General features: G+C 36.5%; 1 long non-coding RNA gene across 2 annotated transcripts in view; it reads right to left on the reverse strand.

The window, feature by feature from the left end:
* Positions 1 to 12941, reverse strand: part of LOC116581878 — a 1012116-nt gene that overhangs the window by 202720 nt on the left and 796455 nt on the right. The gene's annotated exons all lie outside the window — the stretch shown is intronic.

Raw genomic sequence — 12941 nt, forward strand, 5'->3', positions numbered from 1 at the left:
CCTTCTCTCTGCACTTTCCCCCAGGTTCTTAATGACAAATGCATTTCAGTTATTTATTACAAATAGATTGAAGGTGTCAGTATGGTTCAATTCATAGCAATCTTCCACTTTTAAAATGTTTTGGGAACTGGGCTTCTTCCCAATGCTGACAATGCACACGGTTCACTTTCTGGGGGACTATATTCCTTAGGAGTACCTTTCTTTATGTTTATTACTTCAAAGAAATGAAGGTACCATCTGCTCTTGCCTTGTAGTTGTTTAAACTGTTTAGAACCTTGGGTCATAACGAGAATAACTCTGGTGTATTTTCACATAGTTAATTTCATCTGCAAATAATTAACTAGGCAGCCCTATCTCTTAGCCCTACCATAGATGACAATGAAAACAAAATGACCTGTAGAAGCAAGATGTTTTCTAGGATAGATAAACACTTGAGACACTCCAATTGGTCTGATGAAGTGACAGAGAAATAGTTATGATTTCATACCTCAGTGTCATAAATATGCACAAGGAAAATCTTTATGATTAATTTATACCACATGATGTTAGATAAATACTTGCACTTACAGACAATCTATTTAATCTTTCTTCTGGAACAGTTTAAGACAGTGAACAGACATAGGTCAACAGGCATATTATACAGACAAGATAATTATTAGAATGATTGAAAATTCACTTCATAAGAAATAAAATTATTAAAGTAAGTTTCATAGGATTTATACAAACGCTAACACTCTTCTTAATAGTTAAACAATGCAAATGGGCAATAATACAGCAATAGAAATGTGCAAAATGTTACATCAAAAATTAAATGTACTCTAGTTTTCTTTAACCTAGGATACGTGAACACCTTAAAATTATATGCAAAATTTTGAGGGTCTTGTGCATTTATACATTTCTTTTTTTTTTTTTTAAGACTTTATTTATTTATTTGCTAGAGAGAGAGATCACAAGTAGGCAGACAGGCAGGCAGAGAGAGAGGGGGAAGCAGGCTCCCCGCCAAGCAGAGAGCCCAATGCGGGGCTTGATTCTAGAACCCTGAGATCATGACCTGAGCCGAAGGCGGAGGCTTAATCCACTGAGCCACCCAGGTGCCCCCGTTTGTACATTTCTAAGAAAGGGTCCATCCATAGGTTTTATCAGTTTGCCAAAAGGTCTAATCTGTAAGTGTATAAATACAAAGCATTCTAACAAAATATTGTTTTTATTTTAGTCAGCGGTTCTAGTTTGTTTTTTAAAAAAAAGCACTGTTTAAATACACTAGGTACAGGAAAATAGACTCATAAAACATCTGTCATTTTTAAAAAAAAGGGTTGGTAAACTGCAAGGCAACACAGGGGATTTAATAAAGGGAGATTGTTAAAAGTGTTCAAACTGTTAGAAAAATAGACTAAATAAAGCCAAAGCTGAACATTTGTTACATGAATACTTCTTAGCAAGAAATGCGCATCGAGTTCATAACTTTGGCATAGCAGTTATTCTTGTATTTTAAACAACAGGTTTGATTATATCATGCTGTATTTATTTATTTATTTATCTATCGGGGAGGGGCTGGGGCAGTGGGAGAAGGAGAGAGAATCTTAAGCTGACTCTGAGCTTAGCTTGGCACTGACGTGGGGCTCAAACTCACGACCCTGAGCTCACCACTGGTCAAAAGTCAGAACTAATTGTGCTACCCACATGCCTCTGTATCATGCTGTTTTTGAAGAGTTCTTGCGGAAATATTAGGCTGGTTATTCTATCAGGCATTGTTATATATATAGAAATTACTGCATCAAGAGTCTGAAATAGAATGTCTTATTTCCTTGTTTCCAACACTGTTTCTGTGGATGTTAAGTTTGCTTCACACCCATCAGTTAAATGATTATGTTACCATGTCCATATTTTCCATATTCCCAGAGCTGATAGGTTACCTTTGTATGAACAAGGAGAAGATTATATCACATCTCAGTGCTCAAAGTGAAGATGGTATTTTGTATAATCACAAATGCTTCTTTAAAGGGAAAACTATCAAGTATTTATAAGTAACAGGCTTACCTAGGGGCTTCATGGAGGAATAGGTTTAGAGGTAGAACAGTATTGCACAATGATTATGTCTTCACCCTTCCTGATAACCATAAAAACAAATACCTTGTCTATATTTAGGATAAGTGTATCAGAGGCTTCAGTGAGAAAAACACGAGCTTAAATATCCATCCTTGTTAAACATATTCTTGCCTATAGCTTGAGTCATCTCCTGTCCTCCTGTTTGCCAGCCTAGGCAGCTTCTTTCATTTTTAAAGCACTTAAGATATTTTATTACAATTATATAACTTATTTCTCTTTTCTAACACTGTCTGTTCCAGTATATACTATTGAAAGAACCAATTTGTACCTTGTAACCCAGCTGGTTTTCATATGCAGAGTCTAATGCTACATAGTATAGTAGAGCTTCCAATGATTTGGTAAGACTTCTAACAGGAAATAGTTTGAGGGGCGCCTGAGTGGCTCAGTCAGTTAAGTGCCTGCCTTCGGCTCAGATCATGATCGCGGAGTCCTGAGATGGAGTCCCGCATCAGGCTCTCTGCTCAGTGGGGAGTCTCCTTCTCCCTCTGCCTCTGCCTCTCTCCCTGCTTGCACTCTCTCTCTCTCACTCTCACTCTATCTCAAATAAATAAATAAAATCTTAAGGAAAAAAAAAAAGTAGTAGTTTGAGTGCAGGTTGAACCCCAAATTCCCAAAATTTAAAAGAGTGTTTTCACATAGAGATTTAAATAGATATCTAGATTACAAAATGCTATGGCTCTTCAGTTTATTGTAATTCTTGTTCCAATTGTTACTGAGTACCATTTATAACTCTAAACAACCAAAAACTAAATTTCACAAAATTTTAGAACCTTAATAGTTGCTTTAAATTTCTGTAGTCCAAGAGTTTTCCAAACAGGTTTCATTAAAAAATTCCCCACAAGGTGAATGTGGGTGGAAGAGTATAAACAAAAAAGGAAGTCACAAGCGGAAAGGATCTAGTTTTGTAGGTTTTATAGATCCGTCTTCCCGGTCGGCTCTTCCTTGATTGAAGAGTTTCACAGCCAATAATATTTTTAAAAGCACTGCTTTGCTCCAATTTCTTATACAAATGAGGCCAAAAGAAGTCAAATAATAGGGGCGCCTGGGTGGCTCAGTGGGTTAAAGCCTCTGCCTTAGGCGCAGGTCATGATCTCAGAGTCCTGGGATCAAGCCCCGCATCGGGCTCTCTGCTTGGCAGAGAGCCTGCTTCCTCCTCTTTCTCTCTCTCTGCCTGCCTCTCTGCCTACTTGAGATCTCTGTCTGTCAAATGAATAAATAAAATCTTAAAAAAAAAAAAGAAGTAAAATAATATACCCAAAGTCACATGATCTAGGTAGAAGAACTTTTTCCCTATGTCAAATCAGTTAATACTAGATTCCATGTCCTTATTTATCTTTTGTGACACTTATTTATTTTCAGTTTTGTATATTGACATTTATTCATTACCGGACTAAAATATTGAATCAGAAGTTAACAATATTGTTGTTCTAGTAGCTTGTACCTGTGAACTTCCGTGTAAGGCACAAACTATGAAATCCACGGAGTCCTGTGCTGGTTTGCTAAATCCGGAAGAACCAAAAAAAAAAAAAACAACCAGGGACCTCGTTCAGCCATGGGGAACTGCACCCTTCCACACTTGCACAAACCTCCTTCCAAGCAGCTCTGAATTTAGACTTTCCTGCTTCCTACTATGTCCCAGAGCTTGCTGGAAGATTTTAATTTATATAAGCTGCCCAAATATTTGATGGGTTCCCTGTGAGTTTACAGAGCTTGATACCGAGGATCAAGATGGAAATGAGTAGCCATGTGCCCTATCTGAAGGAGAAAGAAGGTGTTCAGGAAACAGAAAGTATTTCAAATGATATGGTTCACTGCTGGCTCACTGAATCATGCATTATGTTGTCTGGTTATTACAAAAATGCACACATTCAGTCATATTATACCATAAGCAGAGTTGCCCTAACTAATTAGGCAATGGCATTCAACATGTATCTACTTAAAGTTCTAAACTATTCTATTCTATTCTATCCTATAGAATAAAATTTCTATTCTATTCTATTTCTATTTAACTATTCTATTCTATTTTAAAGTATTCTAAACTATTTTAAGTATCTCATCACTGTGCATCTTCTTTCCAGAAAAGTGTGTGCACAGGCACATGTTTGTTTCACCCTGAAACTGGCCGTGTGGTTTTTAATCAGCACCACCTCTGAAAAGACTCAGAACTCACATCCCTGCAATGCAACACTAGCTCCTTGCAAACCTCATCTGTCTGGAGATGCCAAATACGTACAATGGAAACCATTGTCTCATTTCTTCTTTGCAATAACCTCAAGGTAGGTCCTATGTTTATTCTATCATCCAAATGAAGAAACTGAAATGAGAGAACTTGAGTCACTGGGGTCTGGGTGGCTCAGTCAGTTAAGCCTCCGTCTCCTGATTTCAGGTTAGGTCATGATCAGCTCAGGGCCATGGGATCCAGCCCTGCATCATGCTCCCTGCTCAGTGTGGGGTCTGCTTGTCCCTCTCCCTCTGCACCTCATTACCCACCCCCTTGCTTGTGGTCTCTCTCTTTCTCTTTCTCAAACAAATAAACAAACTTGAATAACTTGTTCAATGTCAAGAACAAGAACAAGAATAACTTGTTCAACATCACAAAGTGTCTGAGTAAATGGAGTAGGATGTGAGTCTTCGCCTGTCTGGTACGAACATATTCCTAAAACGGATGCACTTTAATGTATCAACTGTTTGAATAATGATTCTTTTGCTAATGTGTGGACACATGTAAAAGGATGTAGTCTGATACCCTCTCACACTCCACACCTCCATTCTTACGTGCGGAAGTCATACTCAGGTTATAGCATTCGTCTTGAAGGTTATCATCAGGCAAATTTAAATGTTTGATTTGCCTAATTCTCTCTCTCTCTTCTTTAAACGAATTTAACCATTTTTTTAGTATATAAGTCGTGACTTTAAGTACTCACAGTGTTGTGCAACCATCATATTAGATTTTCAGGGTTTTCTCATCATTCCAAACAGAAACATTGTCCAGGTTTCACAAGAACTTGTTTTTCTCCCCTGCCTCTGGCTCTTTTAACCTTTACTCTCCTTTGGTCTCTGCGGATTTGCCTATAATAGATATCTTGCACAAGTGGAATCATACAGTATCTCTCCATTTGTGTCTCTGATTGTACTTAGCATACTGTTTTCAAGGTTCCTCTCTATTGCACCATGTAGCAGAATCCCATTCTTTTTTAAGGCTGAATCATGTCCAGTAGTATGCAGAGACCACGTTTTATCCATCCTTTCATCTGTTCGGTGGATATCTGGGTTGTTTCCACCCTTTAACCACTGGTCCCGATACTGCTATAAACACTAATGTCCAAGAATCTGTTCCATCCCTTCTTTCCTTTTTCTGAGTATGTAACTAGAAGTGGGGTTGCTGGATCATATAGAATTCTATTTATGTTTTAAAACTTTCTTCATTTTTATCTTTCACTCTTCTCTGAATAATGAATAAAGTATCCCCTTCCATTGCTGAAGCCTCTGCATTCCTTCTCATTTCTAATACTATTTAGAATATTCAACTCCTCCTACTAAAAATAACTTTAACATTGTTAGTACTTGCTATGTGTTATTTAATTTTTTTTTAAACTCAGCTACCAAATTCACTAAGGTGATAATTGTCATAAAGTAAATCTGTAAGACATGATGATATGCTAATACTTTCTGCCTGTATGTCTTGGGTTTCCTTCAGTGTGCTGTTTTAACCGGATCATTGTTTTAGACTGAAGAAATGAGGAACCAGCCCCAAAGGCACCAGTACATCTGATTCACTAGCTCCTCTGCCGTCAATGTAGACGCTTGGAAATTGGTGGACTGAAGGAAGAGAGGCATGTCATTCAGCTGATACACAACATGCATAAAAGATGTGACAGCTTTTTTCACAAGACATTTTTGTTTTAAAGATTTTATTTATTTATTTGACAGAGAGAGAGAGATCACAAGCAGGAAGAGAGGCAGGCAGAGGGAGAGGAGGAAGCAGGCCCCCTATTGTGCAGAGAGCCCGATGCGGGACTCGATCCCAGGACCCTGGGATCATGACCTGAGCCGAAGGCAGAGGCTTTAACCCACTGAGCCACCCAGGCGCCCCGATTTTCACAAGACATTATAAAATCACCATAATATTGTATATTTTCAATATACATTACACTTTCAGTATACTGTGTATTGTATAGTATGTAGTGTACAGTATAGCATGGGATGCATTTTTCCTAAATAATTTGTTTCTGTTGATTCATAGGATCGCAAGCTGCAATGACAGTACACTGAAGGAAAACCTATGGTAAGCATTGCTTCAAAGACAGGATGTGAAGCAGGAGAGAGGAAGTAAACAACACTGTCTGAACGTCTATTTTCTGTCTGGCACTAGAGTGAACTAGCTCATTCATACAGGTCTTCCCAGGGACCCCACAGGGATCACAACCCACAGAAGCAGGAGCGGGTCCCTATTTTGAAGGTGTGGATATGGGGTTTCAAGAGGTTAGAGGTTGGACTAGGTCAACTGCTGCCTCGGGCAATGAAGAAAAACTAGAGCTTAAGGATAAGCCAGGGCATGGCATTGATAAAATAAAATCCCAGAGAAATTGTCTCATATTACTATATATCAGTGTTTTTGTTTTTCTTATAAAATATAAGTCATCTATTGGGTTTAAAGGTATGTATTTTAGGAATTTTATTTGGAAACTGAGGTGACCAGACAGATGAGTAGAGCTCAGATCTGTAAATACATTTAACTAACCCAATTAGGAGTTAATAGGGTAAGAAAGTGATTTTTGTTTTCATTGAAAACCATTAACAGTGTGTAGGTAACACATCACCTTTTAAAATGTATGCATCAAAGTTTATAACAACTTTGATAAAGCTTTTATCCAAGACAGGACCATTTTGAATCTGGATGAAACCTATAGGTTACTTGCAATTGGGTGATTAATAATGTCTTTAAGGAAAAAAAAAAAATATATATATATATATATATGTATGTATAAATATATAAATATATATAAATATATCTCAAAATATAAATATATTTTAAAAATTTACATATGTATATAAGGAACTATATTTCCTTATACATTACATGTAATTATATATATTTTTTCCTTATTTTTAAGGAAATAAATACATATACATATATATGTATATATATATAAAATAAGTGAGATGCACAGTCTAATTTAACGGTTACCCTCATACTCATGTAGTCTATTTTCAATTATATATAGATTTATTATAATTATTTAAAAATCAGTTTTGATTGTGGCAAGTTGATCTTGAAGAAATGACAAATCCTACATTCCAGAGGAAAGAAATTCCATGTGAAGAGTAAAAGGTTGAATGAGAATAATTGATTCAGAAACTGTCTTCCACCCATTGACTCTACTACCGTATTGATAACTGGAGGCAAAAATTCAGTCCACATCTTAAAGGAAACTATAGAACAAAGAAAACTCCACCAACATTAAGGTACGATAAACTACAAAGAATAACTCTAGGAATGCTCTGATTTCCATACTTCAATTTGTGAAAGTAGAGAGCTGGTATTTCTCTAATTCATGTAATGTTTTTTCTTATTAAATTCAAGCTTGCAAAATAATCCATTCACAATTTTGAGTGCATATAATTAATGATATAGATTTATTGTGCCGGTAAACATTTTAGGGAGCATTTCTTTGATCACTGAAGCTGAGAAGTTCATCAAAAACTTTTATGAAAGAAGTAGCTAGCACACGCATCACAAATGATATATAAATGTGATAGGTACCCTCACACACATAGATGCACCTATAAATACACCTAAGCTACATCTATTTCTAATAGCTTGATGCTCCTGCTTTAAGCTAAGTAATTTCACCCTCTCTGGACCTCACCCTTCATCCACGCTCCTTGAAAGTCCTTTCTACTCATCTTCAGAGCTCAGCTCCAATAACATTTCTTTTCTCAAAGAGATTTCATATGTTACAAAATGTCTCAAGATTCACTAAATAAGGCAACAGATTACTACTAACAAAAGTTAACATTTTGTGACGTCTGCTTCAGTTTTCTGTTGTATACAATTTTGGAAATACAGATAAGGTCAAAGTCTGCATGTCTTTCCTCTTTCCCCTGGGATCCCCATAGGTAGGAGCACCCTGGGCTGGAGTGTGCCACAAAGACACTGTCCTTGACCTAACGATAGTCAAGCTCCTTTCAACCCTCTTCTTAACTAGACCTCAGCCTTTGGACTGCTGTGTCTGTCTTTGCATGGCCCAATTTTCACAGAACTCCCACTGAATTAGTTCAGGCAGAATCCTCTACCCCCAATCTCTGATCAAAATGTCTCAGCCCTCATTATCTCTCAGGTGATGGCCCATTACCCCAGCCTGCCGTCTGCAAGAATCCTTACAGGCTGATTTCATCAGAACACTCTGGATGTTTCCCTTTAATAATTTTCTATCCACTGATCATCACCTTGTTCCTTGGCTATGAACCCTCTGCCGTCCATTTTGTGGGCAGAACAGGGCCCAGTTTGTATACTGAGGTCTCTTTTCTCCTAGAACCGTAGTTTCTGAATAAAATCTGGTTTTACCACTTTAAATCCTGTCAAGCTCTGGCTTTCTTTAATGTATACCCTTACCTAACATGTTTTACTGTTGTTTTATTTATATTTTCCTCTTATATACCCAGGATCAAAGATCACTCTGGTTTGCTTTTGAAAGTTTGCATATAGTATCGGGACATTGGCATCAAAATACCCTCTTACAGAACGTGTTTTTTCCTCAAAGCACTTGTAATATTTTATAAGTATAGTACTTATTTAATAAGTCACTAAAATAGTTTTTTTGAAGACAGTGGCCATATTTGTTTTGCTCATTGATTATTCGTTGTTGAAAGTATTTGGCTGAAAGAACAGTTGCTGGGGAAGAAAAGGGTTCTCAGATTAATGAGACATGGATCATCTGAATTCACACTTCGTCTAAGTTTAATAGCAGTGTTTGGGAAAACAGTATTTATTTTTAAGTCTGTGGCATTTCTCTTTCAATAAGCATTTACCAATGATCTATCCTGTGCCCTTGATGTGGGAAACAGAAGGAGTTGAAAAGCTATTAAATTTCCTTACTACCTAGAGTCCATTGACAAGTCCTTGGCACAGGCAGAGTGACTTTTCCTCTAGAGACTCAACCGCCTCCACCTTAATATTTTGCTAAGGGCAAGAGGCAATCCTAGCCTGACTGCCTCCGCTACCCCAACCAGGATCCTGTAAGTCTACTTTAACATATAAAAATTCCTTTGGAAGCTTCCTTTATCTCTAAACCCTCCAAGATACGCGTTGGCAATCACCCCGGAGCATATGGCCCACTGATATACATCTGAAGGGTCTCATGACTAAGGTTTTATTAGGCGGTAATAATTGACCTTTTCCAAACAACAGCTAGCCCCACAAGGTCCTGGAAACCTGGCTTCCGAAATTCCTTAGAGACTTACCCTATCCCTGACCCCCTCCCAACTTGCAAGTTTATAATGGAGCACGCACTCCTCACAACCTCAGTGCAGCAGGTCTTTCTGCCCACGGGTCCTGTCCCTGTGCTTTAATAAACCATCATTTTGCACAAAAGATGGTCGAAGAATTCTTTCTTGATCATCGGCTCAGGACCTCACCCCACAGAACCTCACTTATATTCTAAACGTCATCACCCTGACATTTTATTAAATTGTACTGAGGTCAGAGTAAAAGACATACTCTAGGCCCTCAAGTAAACACACTTTCCAGGAGCACTCAGATACTCCTCTTTGAAACCATATTTGGCAGACTTTACCCAAAAAGCATCTTTCTTAGTATCTTTTGAATTGGTTATAACTCAGGTCTTGTCATAAGGTCATCCTCACCACACGTTTAAGAGTGACTCACATTGACAAATTACAAATCTTAATCAGTACCTTTGAAAGGACTTTTTAAGTCACTCACTCCATGACTTGCCTTTATTTTTTTAAATGCTGGTGACAAACATCAATGTTACCTTTGTGACTATTTGTAAGTCACAGAAAGCTTTCCAAATGTAATGATGATTCAGATCCCCTAAAGCATTGAATTGATTTTGATTTTGATTCAAGATAATGGCCCGCATAGATGTGAAATTGGACATGTATGCAGAATGACAAGAAATCAAAGATAAATTAATGAGAATGCTTATAATTACATTTATGTATATTTCCCATTATAAACTTTTGAAATGAAAATGCGTATCTGATTTGCCCATATGCTTAATGAAGGAGAAAATTCAATCTAATTACCTTCCAGTTGAATATTTACTCCTAATAAAGTATCATTTTAGTTTTTCAATATTTTAAAGGATAGTTAAAATAAACATAATATGTCAAACCAGAAAAAAAAGTAATTTTCCTCAAGACTAAGAAAACGTGTTTATTCCACACATATTATAATTTGCTAAATACAAATACGTTTTAAATTGAAGGTTCAATTATGTAATCCTATAAAAATATACTCATGAACTTCTTACAGCTCCTTTTATAGAAATCACTAGAAAAATGCCTTTTAGAAGTAATAATTTGCTTAAAAATTAAACAATATATACTTCTAATATTTTTTGATAGTTGCATGTTGTTAATAGAAGTATATTCACTTATTTGCATCTGGTCTTTTTATTCTGTGATTATGTCACTTAAGTCAATTATAAAGGGGTGGTAAATATTCTGTTTTCAGTTATAGATTATAATTTGTTAGATCATCATATGATGAATTGAGTATTTTATCAAACTTCAAAGCAAATAATTTATTTATCAAACTTTTATTTTCAATTTAAATTAAGTTTGTTTTCCCCACCTATTTATTAGTCTTCAAATTCTGTAACTACCAAGAAAAATATATGAATATGTATGTTCAGATAAAAAAAAATAGATATATGCATCTGGGACACTGGTAAACATATTTCTCTATACAGTTTAAACCTGATCAGGAATTTATTTTTAACCCCATATGAAGACAAAGCACATACCCACAGCTGGTTTGCATATCAATTGTGAGTCATTTTTCTCTCTGCCATATGCTATTTTTTTCGAGGCAATATTGATGTGATTATAGACAGGAATGTAACAGCAGACCAGATTCAGTTATAATGCACAACTGCTGCTCTCGATCACTTTGAATATCATTCTTCCTTTTCACTTTTAATTTTAAGAAGAAAATAAATGGGGAGGGGCAGATAGGCAAAAAAAAAAAAAATTTCAACTTGAGGGTGACATTGTTTCTGAAGAAAGGAAGTGCAGATTTTAGATACCCTGCTCTCTTCCTGAGGATGGCATTCCCCGTCAAGGCTGTGAGTACAAAGGTGTTTAGCATGAATACATTTAGACAAAATGACATTGGCTGGTATTATGGACTATACTTTTCTGTGCTGCCAAAATTCCTATGTAGAAGCCCTGATTCCCTACAGGATGGTATTAGCAGGAGGATAACTAGGTTTATGTGAGTTCAGGAGGGCGTGGCCCACATGATGGGATTAGTGCACTTAAAAAAAATAATAATAAAGTCCGTTACTGTCAGTTAAATATCTGGTTATGGCATTTGCTCATCATCTTTTAAAAAGAGCTTTTGGAATCACAGCTGTGATTCTGAATTGTTTTTTCTAGGGCTTTCCCACGACCACAATTTCTCTCTGGGTTTGTTTCCAAAGTGAGCCAGGAGAAAATTTTGTATCTCGTATTCTTCATCAGGCAACCCCAGATCAACGGACTAAGGACAAAAACAAAGTAAACGAAGAAAGCCTGTTGCACACAAGCACACAGGAACACACGTTAGTAAGAACAGGAATTACTGCCATTAACACCTGTGCAGCCCCTTCCTCGGAGTCAGGCACTTTATCCTACCTCATTTCCTGCTCAAAACAACCCTTTGAATTAGATATTACCATCCCCACCTGACAGATAAAGGAACTCAAGCATCAAAAGGTGATTAATTTGCCCAAGGTCATACACAAAGGAAGTGGTAAGGCCAGCACTAAAATCTAAAAAACAATCTAGCCTGAAATTTCTCACTTTTGAACTGACACATTTAGTTTCTAAAGGATCTAAAGAATGAAAGTTTAAAGTAGTAAAGGATAAAAATTTAAGTATGCAGAGGGTACAAATACTTAATTGTTTATTGCTATTAGAACCAAATGTGTGCATCTATAAATAAGTCTTAGCATGCAAGTTTTCTTTTTTAATTTACTCTTTTCATTAGATTTTTGATTTTTAAAGTAGGAAATTTAGAAAATAAATAATGAAAAAGGAATGTAAAAATTGGTTATACTTCCTTCCCCCAGTTACCGTTTCAGCTTTTTTTTTTCCCCTAATAATGGAATCACATCTTTCAAAATTTGGATGAAACATTATTTACTTAAAGCATGCAGGTGATACGATTTTTTTTTTCTAATTTCATATGGAAAGCTTCATGGGAGCAATACCGGCCCTTTCTGACATTAAAAGCAATTTAAAGTAGTTAATCTCCCCATGAAACTATTCAGTGTATGGTTTTTTGATGTGTTACAACTCTAAGTTGCATGATCTGATTCAATAAATAAGAATAAACTCACTAATGAATTAGTAACTTTCCTTTTGATAGTTTTGTATATGGTCAGGAGAATGTCTGTATTTCATTCAGGTCCTTAGTGATGGTTGCCAGAGAAAACACAGGATGCCCATTTAAATTTAAATAACAGATAAACAACAATTTTTTTTTTTCAGTGAAACTATGTCCCACAAAATATATATTTTCATTTGCAAAATCTGGCAACCCGGGGCATCTGGGTGACTCAGTGGGTTCAAGCCCCTGCCTTCGGCTCAGGTCATGATCTAAG

The sequence above is a fragment of the Mustela erminea genome, chromosome 21, assembly GCF_009829155.1.
Source record: "Mustela erminea isolate mMusErm1 chromosome 21, mMusErm1.Pri, whole genome shotgun sequence".
Taxonomy (NCBI): domain Eukaryota; kingdom Metazoa; phylum Chordata; class Mammalia; order Carnivora; family Mustelidae; genus Mustela; species Mustela erminea.